Genomic DNA, 17520 nt, shown 5'->3' on the forward strand with positions numbered 1-17520 from the left:
CTCTCTCTCTCTCTCTCTCTCTCTCTCTCTCTCTCTCTCTCTGCCTCTCCGTCCATGTCTCCCTCCTTAAAAAGGCATAGTACGAGACTTATCAGCACAGGTTGCCCTACACACACGTGCACACACACACACACACACACACACACACTGTCTTTCTGTATTGATAAACTTCAGACAATGTCTTTAGTTGTCTAATGCTGTATTTTTTATCCCTTCCTATGAATTGAGACCTAACTGTATTCTGGTAATGGTTCAAAACTATTTCAAAAGCTGCTTAAGTCTGTGAAAAATTGGTGGTTTCAGTATTGCATTTCCAGAAAATGTAAAAAATTACATATATAAAGGATTTTATATATCGTGATTCGGCCATCATGCAGCTATTTGCTGCAATTTATGTTAGCCCGCTATGGAAATTAACTTGCAGAAAGTTGATTCATCATTTCACCGCCACCATCTTTTGAGGTATTTCATCATCACGTGGTAATAGAGCTGAAAGCTGGAACCATTTTGATAGCCAGACAGTGAGCAAATACATTACACAAAACAGACAATTTGAAAAATCAACAAAGACGAGGATAAACTGGGCATGTGCCCAAGGTCCCTGGAGTCTGTCGGCCTTCAGGATTTTCATAAGTGGGTAGAAATGTGTTAAAGGACTTTTACTGTATATGGGAGTATGCCTACATGTAAATAAAAATGTAATATAATCATGCTTGTTTGGGTATTTTGTGAAGTAGGCCATTAAATTGCTTGCTGCATGGAAATTAAGTAATGCTATTTTAACATGAAACAACACTCTCCCAGTGTGTAGGCAATGTGTAAATTGAAAAGATTTCCTCTGGACCAAAGTCCCTCTGATAACCTTTAAAAGTAGTTAGTTTCACCTGATCGACCTGTGCTGTGGGAAAAGATCATGTACATCTATGTAAAACCTTTCCTTCATTAAGATATCTAAATAAAACTGTTGTTTATTATGTTAGGTGCTTGATAAGTTTGCATTTGAAAAAAAGCACATTGTCCAGTATATTCCAAACATAAAGTCTTTGTTTACACTTCATTTCAGGATTTTACTTTACGGCCCAGCAGACCAGCAACACTTCTTGGCTCACTATTTTTTTAAACACTCTGAGGTGCAATAACTTCATGGTCCAGATTGTACTAATGACTCCAAACTGATGGCCTCATGTTATCCTCGGTGGGCTGTAGCAGGGGGGGGAATCAGCATGGAAAACAGAGTTGCAGCGGTGGGAAACTGCTCAGTGAGAGCTTCTTGACATCTCCGAGAGGGAGGAGAGAGACTGTAGATGTGTGTGTTGGAGAGAAAGAGAGGCACAATGCAAGAACGTGCAGAGAGTGAAGCTGGAGCCGCTCTTTGAGATAGGAAATGATGGGAGAGCTGTTTGAGGGCCACATGGTTTTGACCCTGTGACCACTCGCAGTCGTGAGAACCGAGTCCCGGGCCATGTGTCCTTAAGTCCCTCACATCAGCACACACAGGCCCTGCTGCACAAGCAAAATACATATTGGCAGAAAAAGAGTCCACACAAGAAACTAGGGAAATTATTATTACCTTCTCACCAGTGCATGTGGATTGTGCCAAAAATGCAGCCTATAAAGCCCCCCCCCCCCCCCCGCTAAAAGTAAGTTGCCTAAGTATGTTTTGGTAAGGATTTCATACACTGCCTTCCCCTAAAGGCCCTGACACACCAACCCGATAATTGGCCGTCGGACAGTCTGGCGAGGTCGGTGACTCGAGTCTGTTCGGGGTGTTCCGTGCAGTCATCCGTCCGAGGAGCTGTCGCCCTTCATTTTGGCCAACCTGACTTGCTGGGTCGGTGGGCGGGCAGTCGGACTCAATGACCAATCTGATTGGTGGAGTGCTAACCTGGAAATGACGAGCGGGCTGAGCGTGACTAGAGCCTCTCAAAATCTGACGAAAATCTTTTAAACTGACCTTTGTCGATCTGAAATGAAGACAGATTCAGCAACTGCACGGCCTATTTCTCGCTTAAAATGTTTTCAGTAACACGTTTCGGTGAACTATCTTCGTAAAAAATGTTATCGTATTCCGAACGAAGCCACCATTATGCCCGGTTGAAAAATCCGGGAGCAGCCAGACCCACGTGACGCTTTCGTCCAATCAGCTGCCAGTTTTCATTTTTTGGGCCGCCTGCTGTTATGGAGACGTATTACGTCTCACGCACGCGCAGAACAGACACTCAAGTCGGCGTCACTTCGGTGTGTTCCGAGGCACTTTTTGGACCATGATCAGTCTAACTGCCTTTTCTGCCAACGGTCGGCCGTTGGTGTGTCAGGGTTGGTGTGTCACACTCAATTTGAAGCCTGTATGAAGACAAAAGCTGAACCAGCCCAGTGACGGCACAGTAGGAGAAAAAAAAAAGAAGATTTTGAGGGAAAAACTTTAGTTGGATTTATTTTATCCTTCGATCTCCATAAGAGTTTTTTTTTTTTTTTTTAAACTTTCCCAGAAGTACTTAAAGTGTGACTCTTGCAAAGACTGAAAACACAAAAAACAAATCCAGGTAGAAGTGAGTCAGTGCTCCTCCTTCCCCCTGTTATTTACCCATGTGCCCTTGGGCAAGACCAAGACAACTGCTCCAGTTGTAGTGGTTTGATACTGGACAGCTTCCAGGTGCAGATGTCAGTGCAGGGTCAACATTCTCTTCAAAAACCCATAAGGCTCCACCATCTCCACACACCAAACACACACGCACACACACACACACACACACACACACACACACACACACACACACACACACACACCTCCTCAAGTCATGATGTCTGATTCAAGGCCCAGTAAAATTCCAGGCAACTTTCTAGGTTCAAGGATAAAACATGCATTTTCCAGAGATCCTCAGCTGTGCTGAAAAGAGATTTTAAACTGATGTGTCTTCTGTCATGCAATGGGGATGCCATGCTTCTAGCAGAAATAAACAGTCTGCTGATTGCTTTTTCTAATTGTTCAAGAAACTGTCATACAGTAGACTTGCTGGTTCAAATCAATGGATGGAGTTGGACCTCAATTATACTGACATACAGCCAGGGGCGGTTTTTGGCACTGGCGACCCGGGCAGCCGCCCGGGGCGGAATTTATCATGAGTCATGGGGGGGACGCCTGTCATATTTTGTGCAGAATTGTGGAGATTGTTCACCTTAAAAAGTGTGTTTCCTGTTGTAATTGCTATAGTTAAATAACTGGATTCTCTTAAGTGTGTTTTTCAAATCCTCTAATGAAGGATTTGTGCAATTGAGAAATATAATTTTCTCTTTCACTTGTGTTGTTGAACGGGGTCTCGCCCTGGGTGTAATTCAATGTAGAACCGCCCCTGCATACAGCATACATTTTAGTATGTGTCCATAATACCGAGGATCTTTGCCTTGTTGGTTGCCTGATGTCTATATGTTCAGCATTGCACTGAATACAAATTACCTGCAGCATGATTGAATTTAAAACCACAGAAGAAGAAACGTATGCACTGCACTGGAATCAAAGTTAAAAAATAAATAAATAAAAAAAAATCAAATGTACCTCTGATTTCCACACAACGTAAGCGTGAGAGCTGGACGGCTGCACTTTCTTCTGAAGCCACCTCCGCGGAGAGAACAGAGTGCCGGTGCTCCCGGACGGCGCTACACCGGGCCCCCTCACCAGGAACGGTAAATCCCCGGCGGTATTCCTTTTGGCACGTTTCTCTATATCATAGTCAAAGTGGAAGTTGGAGGATGGAGAAACATCCAAAGGTATGGAAGGAGAGGAGAGGGACGGGGTTATGGGCTCCTTTAGTTTCGGGATCTTGGTGCGTAAAGCCGGTTTCACAGCCAAGCGCTCCGGAGACACACCTGCGTCCGCAGCCGCCGCTCCCGAAAACGGTGCGCCACTCACTCCCTCGGTCTCGGTGTCGTGTCTTATAATAGCGGGGTCCAGGCTCCGGGTTTGGCGTAGCCTCCGTTTAGTTATGGCTTTGGAGGCAGGAGAAGAGCAGAAGAAGACGCTGTTGAGAAGTCCTTGATTGGCAGACATGTCTCCTTATTTTGGATCTCATATGAGCGCTGCTCAACGCGTCCCTCTAAAGCTCCCCTACAGCTATAAGACAAGTTTAGTGTTTCCCCATCAAAAAGAAGGTCCAAGTAGAAGCTGTTGTGGCGCTGGAATGTGTTGCATCGCTGCGCAAAGTGAAGAAAGAGTGAGTTCCCTGCACGTTGGTCATTCCCAAGCTAGAGTGGAGTGAGAAAAGTGTGTGTGTGTGTGTGTGTGTGTGTGTGTGTGTGTGTGTGTGTGTGTGTGTGAGAGAGTGGGAGGGTGGGGGTTAGAAGACGTTATTAAGCACTTGGGTTTTATTTTTCAACTCTCCAGCTCAGTTTACATTTGAAAAGTCAACTTTTAGACCACGATGGCACATCTTTATCTTTGGTGATAAAATGTAAATGACCTCCAGATGATCGTCAGTGGGTGTTCACTAATCTCATCCACCAAAATCCATTAAGAAAAAGCATCATTTTATCCGTATTTGCCTGAAACAATTTACACAACTTTGCCTTTGCAATTAAAATGGGTGAGATGAGTTTCTGTAATTAATAAGCTCATTTTCAAAAAGCTAATTATTAGGCTAGACAGCCACCATAATCAGACGGGCAGAATGTGATGCACACAGACAGACAGACAGACATGATTTAGCCAGGGATGAAAATGGGCGTATTAATCCTTGTCTCCCATTAATCCACTTCGCTGTCTGGCAATAATAGGCCATCAGTGTGCTATTATTAGCTGCACAATAAGTGAGCCATAGGATTAATAGTCAATTCCTTTCTTTATACACCTGTGGCTATATTCTCAACATTTGTTTACACAGATGCTCAGTCATTTCAGTGTGCTAAGATGGCTGTGTGAGTGTGTGTTTAAAAGAGAGAGAGAGAGAGAGAGAGAGAGAGAGAGAGAGAGAGAGAGAGAGACTGTGTGTGTGAAAGTATGGGAAAATAAAAAGAGACAGCAGGAGTCTGGAGAGGAGGGTGCCGGACGGCTGATAAAGGAGCTTATGAAGCTGCTCTGTATGACACACTCACAAACATACACACAACACAGCATGACATGACACTGATAACAGCTGAGATAGATTTGACCCTTCTAAAAACAGTCTGCGGGGAGAAAGAATGAAACCACAGACTGGTGAAAACACAGAAGCAGGTTATTATAGAAAGAAAACATGGTGTTTTGCATTAGTTCATAAAAAGTTAATGGAAAGAAGACAGCACTCGAGGCATTATTGCTCTGAACCGTGTCCTCCTCCATTTGGGGGGAAAAGCCCAAAACAACAGTCATACAACAATAGTGCATAATTGCAAAGACATTATACAGACATGTTCCCATACCAAAGATTTAGAAAGGATAGAGCCTTGCAGCATTCTTGACTTCAATTTGCTGCCTTCAAGCTCTTCATCATAATCTGGACATTGCAGGACTGTATATGCGTAACCATGGACAACAGTTAATGTGAAACAGTGATCATTTGACATGACTGTCAAAATATATCAGACTCGGTGAGGGTCGAGGGGAAGGAGAATAAATCAACAGGGCTACAGGTCAGTCACGTTCCATAAGCGCTGTCCGTCCATATTTGGTATACAATAGTAGAGCAGCACTTACTGAACCATTTTAAGCAGAATGAGCTTAGATTCAGCTACAGCTGTAGAGACATGGTTTCCTGTGCCGGGAAGATCTCATTATCCAAGCCTGTTAGACAGATATGAATGAAAAGGTCAGGAAACAAACTAAATCAAATTATAGAACTATATACGAAATAGGAAACAATAAACCAGTAATACAGGGTCTATTTTTATCTGTTTAAGACATTTGTGGTGGAAAGACAAAGGAACAGTAATATTCCAGATGTATTACTCCCAACAAATAAATAATCAGGTGTCTTAAATGATTAACCTCTGAAACTCTACAATAATTACTGTAATCAACATTTATTTTTGCCCTTTGGCCTTTCATGTAGATACATTTTGGCCCTTTATATGAAAGAATTTGGGCACCTCTGAGTTTTTTGTGTTCGTATACTGACATCTGCTGGCAAATGTTTGAAATTGCACTACTAGTAAGGTGTCCTTGAGAGACCATTTCAACTTATTGAATTGCCGCCTTCAGTGTTCTGTGAAATGTTGGGAAAGAAGATGTACATACATAAATGATCCAACGAAGCAACAAATATGAAGATGGACAGATAGATGTGCATTAGTGTCTTTCTCTGGCTCAGTCTAGCCAACTGCCCTTGGAATGGGAACTTTACTTGGGTCTTGATGAGCTGCAGCATTTATTCACGGTCAAACCAAAACCTACGCTGTTCATTTTACTACCATTACCTCTCTGCTCCGATCAGCCGATATCGTTTCGGTATCGTTATCGCAAGATCAACTGGCACAATAAACACTTAGCGAAAAAAGGCTGTGACATATCTCGAAAGACACTGAGATTTGTTGTAATAGCTGAGCGTACCAGCAGAAAACTACACTTTAAAATGTAACTCGTTCTTTTTCAATGGTGCTTTTTATATTCAATTCAGTGTTTAATTTGTTCAATAAAATAATGGCGGAGATGGGTTTTTATGTTGTTTTAAAATTCAACAAGCAATTTGTTGTATTTTAGCAGAATACAGAAAGCAGTAGAACTGATTTTAAAATTGTGTTCTATTATATTACATTGATATGTTGGTTTGTGTTTGATTAATCGTTCATTCAGCCCCAATCTCTGTCTTCAGGTGACGTCGGTCGGTCGAGAGAGTGGTGGAGTACACTGAACTGGAGAGTGAGGCACCCTGGGAAACCCAGAAGCGTCCTCCTCCTGATTGGCCCAGCAAAGGCCTGGTGACCTTTGACCAGGTCAGCTTCTCCTGCGGCACTGAAGGACCGCTAGTGCTGCAGAACCTGAAAGCATTGTTCCAACCCAAAGAGAAGGTCAGACATCTTTCATTTATCATGTTAAACCTAAGTTTATATATTAAACCGGATTCTGCTTTTCTTTGTGTCAGGTTGGTAATGCGGGTAGAACAGGTGCTGGGCTCTCTACCTCCTGGCTGAGCCTCAGGGGAAGATCTACATTGATGGTGTTCTGGCCTCTGAGATCGGCCTCCACGACCTGCACAAGAAGATGTCCATCATTCCTCAGGTAATGCATGACATGAGCTGACCTTCTATTGTGTGTTAAAACTGGCACATGCAGAGAGTACTTTAACCAGACAACAGACTAACACATGGCCAGTTTTAGATCATTGTATGAAATTGACAGTTATTATTGTAGCCCAGGAGGATAGCAGAGGAAAAAAAGCAGTGTATGACTGACAAGTGGAAGTTTCTGGGAGTTTGAATATGTGGACTCAAAAACGGAACAAAGAGCCGTCTGTGTGGAAAGGATCAAAATGGCAGTTTTGTTTGCTTAGTTCAGCAGCAGAAAATCACCCAAACAAGCAGAAAGTCTTGTTATGTCTTGTTACAATGTAATTTAAATAATATAATACAATTCAAAACAATGCTATATCTGTTAAGGATGAAGTTGTTTTGGCCCTAATCCGAGTCCTTAAATACCGGGTACCGCCGATACCAAGTCCAATACTTAGATTTACCTATGTTGAATAAAAAAATGTTGACACATTGAAATAACAGCTGCTATTTAATCTGACATCTTAAGCTTGTGTATTATTGATCCAATATGAAAGGTCCTGAGATATTGTCTGCGTTTAGTGAATCTGTGTATTTTGCTAACCCGGGTGTCAGATCAGAGTGGTGTAGTGCCCAGCTGTCATTAAGGAGAGCATTGCTGCTATACTAGCAGGCTGAGGTGGACAAAAAAAGGCATAGTATAGTATGTCAAAAAAAGTGATTAAAAAAATCATAGTATAGTTTGTTGAAAATAAAAGTTTTTAAAAGTCATGCTATAGTCAAAAAATGCATCCCTATCTTTAATGCATGTGCCGTATATCTGCAGGACAGATGAACTGATCCAGAAAACCATACGGGACAAGTTCAGAGAATGCACCATACTCACCATCGCTCATCGTCTCAACACCATCATAGACAGCGACAGAATACTGGTGAGTCGTCTTATAGATTCTAGAAGAGTACTTTTTAAAGCATGGGGTTTACACTCAAGATGTTTGCAACTGCTGCATAACGTTACTTTCCTATAGACACCATTTTGAGAAGCGTGTGCCGAAAACACACAAGAATTAAGATCAGGATAGACGTGTTGATCCCTAGTGTAGAAATTCCATTGTTGCAACAGAAATAAATACAAGCAAAGTATACAAATAGCTGCTGCAAGATTGATACCTCTCATGGCCATACATTATATATATATGGACCTAGAGCCGCGAGTCACTGAGTTTAGCATAAAGACTAGAAGCAGGGGGGAAATTCTCACACAAACCGATTTTTTATAATTGCTGAAAAATATTTGTGTCTCTAGGTTCTAGATGCATGGAAATTCCATGCCTATGATGAGCCTTAAACCATGCTTCAAGATCCAGATGGCATCTTTTATAAAATGGTGCAGCAGACTGGCAAGCAGGAGGCAGCAGCTCTACTAGAGGCAGCTAAACAGGCGAGTTGTACCCTCTTATTTTCTTTAGATGCCTTTTAAAATGTTAGTTATCTTAAGTGACTCTTAACTTTGCAAAAAATAATTTTTCAGGTTTACAACAGCAGAAGCCATCCTAGCATAGCCAACGGACATGCAGTAACAGCAGACGGTAACTTGGTTATCTTTGAGACAGCTCTGTGAGCTCAGCGAGGCTCTGACTCACTACTTTGCCACAAGACTTGAGTGCCTGGGCTCGTACTGCGCCCCTCCAGCCTCTGACAGCACACAGGGTCTGATAGAAGGACCTCATCCACTCCAGCTGCCGAGGAGACAGGATCTGAAGAGGCTCAGTGGGGCCGTGAATGGCTGAGCCAAATATACGCACATTGTTGAAATAAATCACTATTTCATTTCTATGCTTCATATTTATCTTATGTTATTTGCTGCTCAGTATACTGATGCCTTGGAAAAAAATGCTTTTAAATGGCTGAATAATCCTTACAAAACTGTTAGTGCCTTATTTTATGTTTATACACGTCAATGATAGTGTGTAGATTTATCCAATTTAATATTTTTGTTTGATTACAGGTAGCATTGTTGCACATAATTGCATGGGCAGGAGACACGCCTAAAAAAAAGGAAGGAAAGGAAAACAAACTATAACATTTAAAACCTTGCATCACCAGTGATGTGTTGCCAGGCTGCAGTGAAATATTGTTACAGGGAGCTGTCTTTGCTGTGCACTGTGCTGCTGCAGGATTCACATCAGTGCAATCTTCATGAATAAACATTTTATTCGACTGCTTTTTAAGATGTTTTTATATGCTGCTAAATGTACCGGAAGCATCTAAAGTAAAAGTAGTCATGCATTCAGAATGTGTATGTTTATTGTAGCATATTATATTTACAAGAGCTTTATGTGTGTAGCACTTTTCTGTGCAGAGTAACATGTGCTTAAACAGTGGCTCAATCCACATTCCCCTGCAATATGAATGTTAAGCACATTGGTGCCACATTATTATACAACTGAAAACATACAGAACTACAACACCCAATAAGTTCCTGTACTAACATAAACCCTTCTGAGCACAACAATCTTTATTTTCTACCTAGGAAATTGTTTTTAAAAATCAAAATGTATTATGTAAAAAGAGAAAACAGTGAGGTTTTTCTCAAAGGGACATAGGAATCATAAAAAAAACGTTCTGTGCTTGTGCACATCCATTTGGGTATCTGGAGTGCTAACCCAAAAGACAACCAATTCAGTTTTTACCTTATGTCTCTGTGACTTTTATTCATTCTTAAGAAAAATAAATGGACACAAAGTTATTGAACCAGAATGATCCAATAAACTGACGTTCTTCTTGACGTTTCGCCCAGATGAGTGCAGAGTTTCCGGACCACAACTGAGGAGTTTCTTCACTTCACCCACTTCTTTGTCATACAAGTCCTACTAGTTATAATAGTGTTGTTACACAGTCATTAAACTGTACCTGCCATCATAATGCACTTAAAATATATTTCCCAATCCATAAAAATTTCAATAAAAAATTGAAAAGAAATATATTTGTTTTAAATTCAATTTCTAATTGTTAATTGTGATAAAAAGTCATAGTATAGTATGTCGAAAAAATTGAAAGAGTCATAGTATAGTATGTTGAAAAAAGTGATAAAAAGTCATAGATAGTATGTCAAAAAAATTTAAAAAGAGTCATAGTATAGTATGTTGAAAAAAGTGATGAAAAAGCCATTTTATAGTATGTTGAAAAGTGATGAAAAGTCATAGTATAGCATGTTGAAAAAAGTGATCGTATAATATGTCGAAAAAATTCGACAGTCATAGTATAGTATGTTGAAACAAGGGATAAAAAGCCATCGTATAGTATGTCGAAAACATTGATAAAAAGTCAAAGTATAGTATGTCGAAAAAGGGATTAAAAAGCCATAGTATGTCAAAAAAAAGTGATACAAAAAGTCATAGTATAGTATGTTGAAAAAAGTGATAAAAAAGTCATAGTATAGTATGTCAAAAAAAAACATAGTATGTCGAAAAAATTGATAAAAAAGTCATAGTATTGTATGTCGAAAAAAGTGATAAAAAAGTCATAGTATAGTATGTACCTATAAAAAAGTTAGTAGTAGTAGTAGTATGTGTTATGTCAAAAACAATCTATCTAAAAGTCATACAAAATGTCTAAAAGTGTTGTTACACAGTTAAACTGCATTCCATAAAAGTGGATGTACATTTTTTTGGGGATGAAAACAAACTAGCATTCTATCACACTGAGCTATCTCCTCCAATACTAAAAGCCTTTTCCGTAATTTCGTGCTGGGAGGTTGGTTGGGTGGTGGGGAGAGTGTGCAATTATAGTCCCGGAAAAAGTCAAATACTCGAAACAGTACTATAGTGCAATAGATCAGACAGCTCAGCATGTTGGAGTGCTGGTTTGAGGACATGCAGGTCATGGGTTTAATCCTCTTGACAATGTATTTAGAGGTTTGCAATATAAAGTGTGAACAACAAATAACAGAACAAAAATTTGAAATGTCAGCTTCAGGAATTGCTCACAGAGATAAGCTACTGAGTCAACAATCTAAGGTTGAAGGATCAAATCCCACATTTGTCTTGACAGTCTTTCAACTTCTGTCCTCTGAAATGTGAACGATAAATATAACTTCCAACCAGAGCCTTTACAAGCTTTGCACATAGCTCAGCAAGATAAGGTGGAGGTTAAAGTCTCAAGAAAATTGCAGGTTGAGAGTTTAGTTCCTCCAAGGTGTTGTCCTTTTTCAAAATCAAAAACTGGAAGGGAAAAGTCAAATACTCGTAACATTAGTACAGTGCGGTTGATCAGATAGCTCGGCGTGATGGAACACTGGTTCGAGAACATGCAGGGCATGGGTTCAATCCTCCTGACAGACAATTTATTTAGAGGTTTATAGTACAAAGTATGAACAACAAATAATAGAAAGAAAGCTTGCAGCATCACCTTCAAGATTAGCTCACTGAGATGAGACACTAACTCACCCATCTGAGGTTGAAGGATCAAATCCCTTGTTTGTTGTGACAATTTTCAACTTCTGTCTTCTGAAATGTGAACAACAAATATAACTTCCAACCAGATCCTTTACAAGCTTTGCATACAGCTCAGCAAGCTAAGGTGAAGGTTAAACTCTCAAATTCAGTTCTCTTGGTTTAATTGACTTTGTCATTCTGGCTGTTAAACCTCTAATTAAATTGTCTGTCAGGATGATTGAACCCATGACCTGTGTGTCTTCTAACCAGTGTTCTATCAACCTGAGATATATCATCCCCTACCAATCCCAATTTAGTATTAGACTTGACTGATATTGGACATTCCAATATTGTTTATCCAGACAGGGGAGCCTAAGCAGAGAGAGAAGTGGTTTAGCATCAAGCATCTACCCTTGCTAAAATAAATACAACCTCCAACCCAAACATTCCCAACTTCACAGATAGCTGTGCAATACTGTGGATGCAGTAAATACTTTGGGACAAAGATAAGTTCAGACCACAGCCTTTCAATGGTGATGCAGAGGCAATGTTATTGGTGCAAGATAGCAAAGGTTCTTGGTTTGAATCCAGCTATAAACTGTTTTTTTTTGTTTTCTTATAAACTGAAGTAAAACTTTCTTTGGCACGCACTCATGTAATGTGGCATTATTATCACTCAAACAATAAGTAGAAAACCCGATTTAAACCAAATATTCAACATTTCTAGTCTAGTGATTATCCTTCGGGACAAAAATGGACTCTGGGTGCAGTGTTTCGATGGTGGTGTAGAGGCAATGTTATTGGTAGGTGATTGTAAAGGTTATTGGTTTGAATCTGGCTTTGGGCTATTTTTTCAGTTTGTCATCTTGAATGTTTACTGCTGTATTCATAACAACAAACTAAAGCACTATGGGCATATTTACTGTGGTGTAGTGGAAGTGTCAATGGTGCATGGCTCCAAAGGTTCCTGGTTTGAATCCAGTTATGAACTTTTCATTTGTTTATAAACTGAAGGAAAACTTTCTTTGGCACACAGTTGTGTAATGTGGCATTATTTTCACTCAAACAATAAGTAGAAAACCCAATTTAAACCAAATATTCAACATTTCTGACTAGTGATTATTCTTTGGGAAAAAAATCAACCCCAATTATAATATTTTCATGGTGGTGTAGAGGTAATGTTAAAGGCACATAGCTTTAAAGGTTCCTGGTTTGACTCCAGCTATGATCCTTTTTTAAACGTTTCCTCTTTAACACCTACTGCTGCATTCATAACAACAAACTAAAGCTTCTTGGGTATTTCTACTGTGGTGTTGTAGCAGTGTCATTGGTACATGGTACCAAAGGTTCCTGGTTTGAATCCAGTGACGACCTGTTCTTTTAAATCTGTCCTTGAACACCTACTGCTGGATTCATGTTAACAAACTGAATCTGCTGCATTATTGTCACTGTGGTGTAGTGGAAATGTCAGTGGTGTGCTGTACCACATGTTGTTGGTTCAAATCCAGCAAAGACCACCTTTTTTTCAGTTTGTCCTAATGAATGCTTGCTACTGCACAATCAAAGTGGAACTAACCCGGTCTCTCCTAAATCGGAAAGATGGTGCAGTGGAACGACGAGGGCCTCCGAACGGCAAAGTTGCGAGTTCACGACTGAACGATAGGAACGAGAATCCAATGCGTGAAAACCCCAAAAGGTGGCAAAAAGTGAGCTAAGTCAGTGGAGCAAGAAAGACACGAACGAGATTCCCATAAGTAAAACTCCCGAAAGATGGTATCGAGCAACTTGAGTAGTCCGGCTAAACAAACAAGATTCCCTTAAATTTTCTTTAAGGAGGGTGGCTTGGTTTAAAATAGGAGGATAATAGTAAAATAGAAGTTGTGGATATGGGCTAGAGTTAAATACCTGCTGTTGGTGCTGAAAATTGGCTATCTACAACATGACCAAAGACAGCCGACTGCACTGTACCTCCATTAGAAAGACACAGGCTGTTAATGATGAGGTGTCCTGTGCTTTTGGTCAGTCCTGGTTTGGGTGCATGATGAGTACAAATTAATAACAGACAGGGAAGGGCAGTCTGCAATTCATCATTTTACTCTGTTTTTGACAATTTACATAAATACACTGGCACATGTACCTAAGGGGTCACTGGGATGGTCAGGCACAGGAGAAAATGAGTTATGGGTAAGTGAAATAACAGAGCACCAAGCAGGAAACCTCAGAAACATGATTTTACTAAATTAATCTATAAAATAAAGACACTTAAACTGACACAAGATTTTACTCACTTGTCACTGAAGCCAAAGCCCAGGAAGTCCAGCACAATGACTTGATGGAAGCGCTGAGTGAGTGGCTACCAGATCTGTATGGAAAAATACACACAACATTTGGTCTCTGCCTTGTTCACATAAAGGCCCTACATTTTTCCAATGGTGTTTAGCTACAGAGCGTGTGCAGTGGGTACCTAGGTGTATCGATTAGCTACTGAGCGTGTGCAGCGGGTACCTTGTTCCAGTCGAAGCTGGAGGTGGGGAAGCCATGGAGCAGAATGACGACATCAGAGCTTCCCAAAGCCCCATAGGAATCTGGTTTAAGGAGAAAAGAGAAATGCATGTATCCAGACATTGGTCTGAAGAACAGCGGACTTTGATTAAAAAGTTAATTGGAGAGGGGAAAACATATAAAGAAGTGCAGAAAATGATAGGCTGCTCAGCCAAAATGATTTCAAATGCCTTGAAATGGCATCCAAAGCCTGAACGACGTGGGGAAAAACGGTCAACTACCATTCGAATGGATCGAAGAATAGCCAAAATGGCAAAGGCTCAACCAATGATCAGCTCCAGGAAAATCAAAGAAGACTTAAAGTTACCTGTGAGTACTGTTACGATCAGAAGAAGGCTATGTGAAGCAAAGCTATCAGCTAGAAGCCCCTGCAAAGTCCCATTGCTGAAAAAAAGACATGTACTGAATAGGTTGAAATTTGCCAAAGGACACATTGACTGGCCAAAGGACAAATGGGGCAACATTCTGTGAACTGATAAGAGCAAAATTCTTCTTTTTGGGTCTAGGGGCCGCAGACAGTTTGTCCGACGACCCCCATGCACTGGATTCAAGCCACAGTACACTGTGAAGACAGTAAAGCATGGTGGTGCAAAAATCATGTTATGGGGATGTTTCTCATACTGTGGTGTTGGGCCTATTTATCACATACCAGGGATCATGGATCAGTTTCAATACATCAAAATACTTGAAGAGGTCATGTTGCCTTATGCTGAAGAGGAAATGCCTTTGAAATGGGTCTTTCAACAAGACAATGACCCAAAACACACCAGTAAGCGAGCAAAGATTGATGTTATGGAGTGGCCAGCCCAATCCCCAGACCTCAATCCCATAGAAAAAAATGCTGTTTCTGAGGCAAAACCCAGTAATGCAGAGGAATTGTGGAATGTAGTTCATGTTTTGATTTGGAATTGAATGTGAATGTGGATTTTGAGCATTATTCACTTTTTTAAACACACTGCTATTATTCTGAACACAACTATATATTATTTATTATGTTAAACGATTAATCATAACTATTGTCAGCCATAGTCACAGTTGGATACCATTACAACACTCTTGACAACCCATGGGGGTATTTAACAATGCTACTGTGCATTGAGTCGCTCTCTTACCTCTGTAGAAGATATTTAAACTTGTTTACTATTTAGTTACAAGTTGCAAGTTTAAATTCAACATAAAAGTACTGAGGAAAAAAGTCACATTTAATTCAATGTGTTTTATTAAAATGTTTCACTCAGTCAGCTCATCACAGTAACAAAAGGGTCAGGATTTTGTGAAATGTGCCGTAGTGACGGCCATTTAAAAACACAAGCCAAATATTACAAAGAAAGAGTGCCGTGTGTTTTCTCCCCTAAATCCAGAAGATGAAATGCAAAAGGAAGTGCAAACATTAGTAAACAGAAGATGAGAACATCAGTAAGTTCAGCGATTTATACAAAGTGCAACAAGAACAGATCCCCTATAGGGCGTTAAACTATTTCAAAGTGTTAATATGCACAGTTTAGTGACACCATGGTGAGACAATTTTGTAAACACATTCACACTTTTTCCTTTTGGTCACATTTAAAATTCAATAATATTGCATCAATATATATATATATATATAGACTTTTGGGTGTTTTATCAAAAAAGAATTAGCATTTTAAAAAACCAGACTGAACATTGATATACCCTTCTGTAATTATCCTATGAGTCTAAATGATTAATAATTTCTGCTTTTTTAACTCAAGAATTAGGTATAATTTCCTATACATGAGGTCTATTGACCATGAATTCCAAAAATGTAAAACTGGTAATAAGTTGGTGTATACATGGTAGTGAAAATATGCGTTAAACGTCAAAAAAGGGGCCAAAAACATTGAAAAAAAAAAAAAAAAAGTGTCGATAAAAGAGAAGAAAACGTCAGGAAAAGTGTTGATTCTCAGGACAAGTAAATGGTCGAATGGAAGACAACACGAAGATTAAACAACCTAGATTAACTAGGCTAAACTAATTAATAGTGGGTCTTAATTGAACAATAAAAACGTCTGCCTACATTTAGATATTGTAACGCTCACCCCAGTGCTGCAGCGTTGAATAAGGAGGCGATGACTGGCTTGCAACTTCTGTGCATTCATTTAGACAACACAGCTTAACTCCGCCGTACATTCAGTCGCACAACAACCGACAACAACCGAAGAGAGAGCCCCCCCCCTTCTCGCGAGACAATCCCCCCCACCAATAGGTCTCAACATAGACATAATGACCTCTGCTGGTAACATTAGTGCATAACACAAACACGTTTCGTATAACTGATGAACTGATAACAGGGAGGGACACATTAACTCAGCTCATTATTATTATTATTATTATTATAGTCAATATTATAACTCGGAATGATTTTCAATTCAACTGTTTAAACGTTATATTACTATTATTATATGTAAGGTGACTGTAAAATATATTAAACCACTGCTAACCAGCTGAACCTTAAAAGGAAGGTTAAAACCGATTTAGTCAGCACATATAACCGCAGTTTATTTACCGTTACAGCTGTAACTAGGCTACGCAAACTACGTCACTACGTCTCCACGTGGCATAATTAGAGAAGCGCGTCTTTTAACGTGGTAAACACGCTACAGGCTACTTTCAGCATGTCAAAAGTTTCACAAGTTCAAGTAAATGTAACAGGCCAGAGAAGATGTTGTGTTATTAGGGTAATAACGTTTCAAGTTCAGGTGCATGTGCTTACCTGGTAAGATGTTTGACTCAATAATAAATAAATAAATAAATAAAAACGAAAGGAGCGAAAACATCAGGAAAACATCCGAACAAGGTTCTGGTTCTGGTTCTGGTTCTGGTTCTTCTTCTGTGTCTTTTAAAAATGGAATTAGTGCCTTCTTGATGCCTTGGTGATTCTTATCTCCTCTCCCTCTCCTTCTGATCTCAGTAGTCCGTCAGATTCCACTCCCGCTCCTAAACCCTCTCTTTAAACCCCCGTCTTTCCACCTGATTCAGTGTGCAGTACAATATGACATGTTCAGCATTTTCTTTAACTTAATGACTGTTTATCTGCACCCCAGTCACATCCAGCCACAGCTCTCAGAAGGTTTATAACTTTTTTGCATTTAGTTTCCAAGTGCTTTATGTGTGTTTTCCATGTATACTTACTATCAAAACATAGACCCAGGTACTTCAATTCATTTACTTTCTCCATTGGCTGCTCATATAATGTTTTATTTTCAGCATGGCATTTGCGCTTCTTTGTGAACATCATTTTGCTTGTTGATATCTTGAACCCCCACTCATATGACCACTTCTCTACTTTCCTTATTGCTTTCCTCATGTTTTCTAATACATATGACAC

Source organism: Sander vitreus, chromosome 24, assembly GCF_031162955.1.
Source record: "Sander vitreus isolate 19-12246 chromosome 24, sanVit1, whole genome shotgun sequence".
NCBI lineage: Eukaryota > Metazoa > Chordata > Actinopteri > Perciformes > Percidae > Sander > Sander vitreus.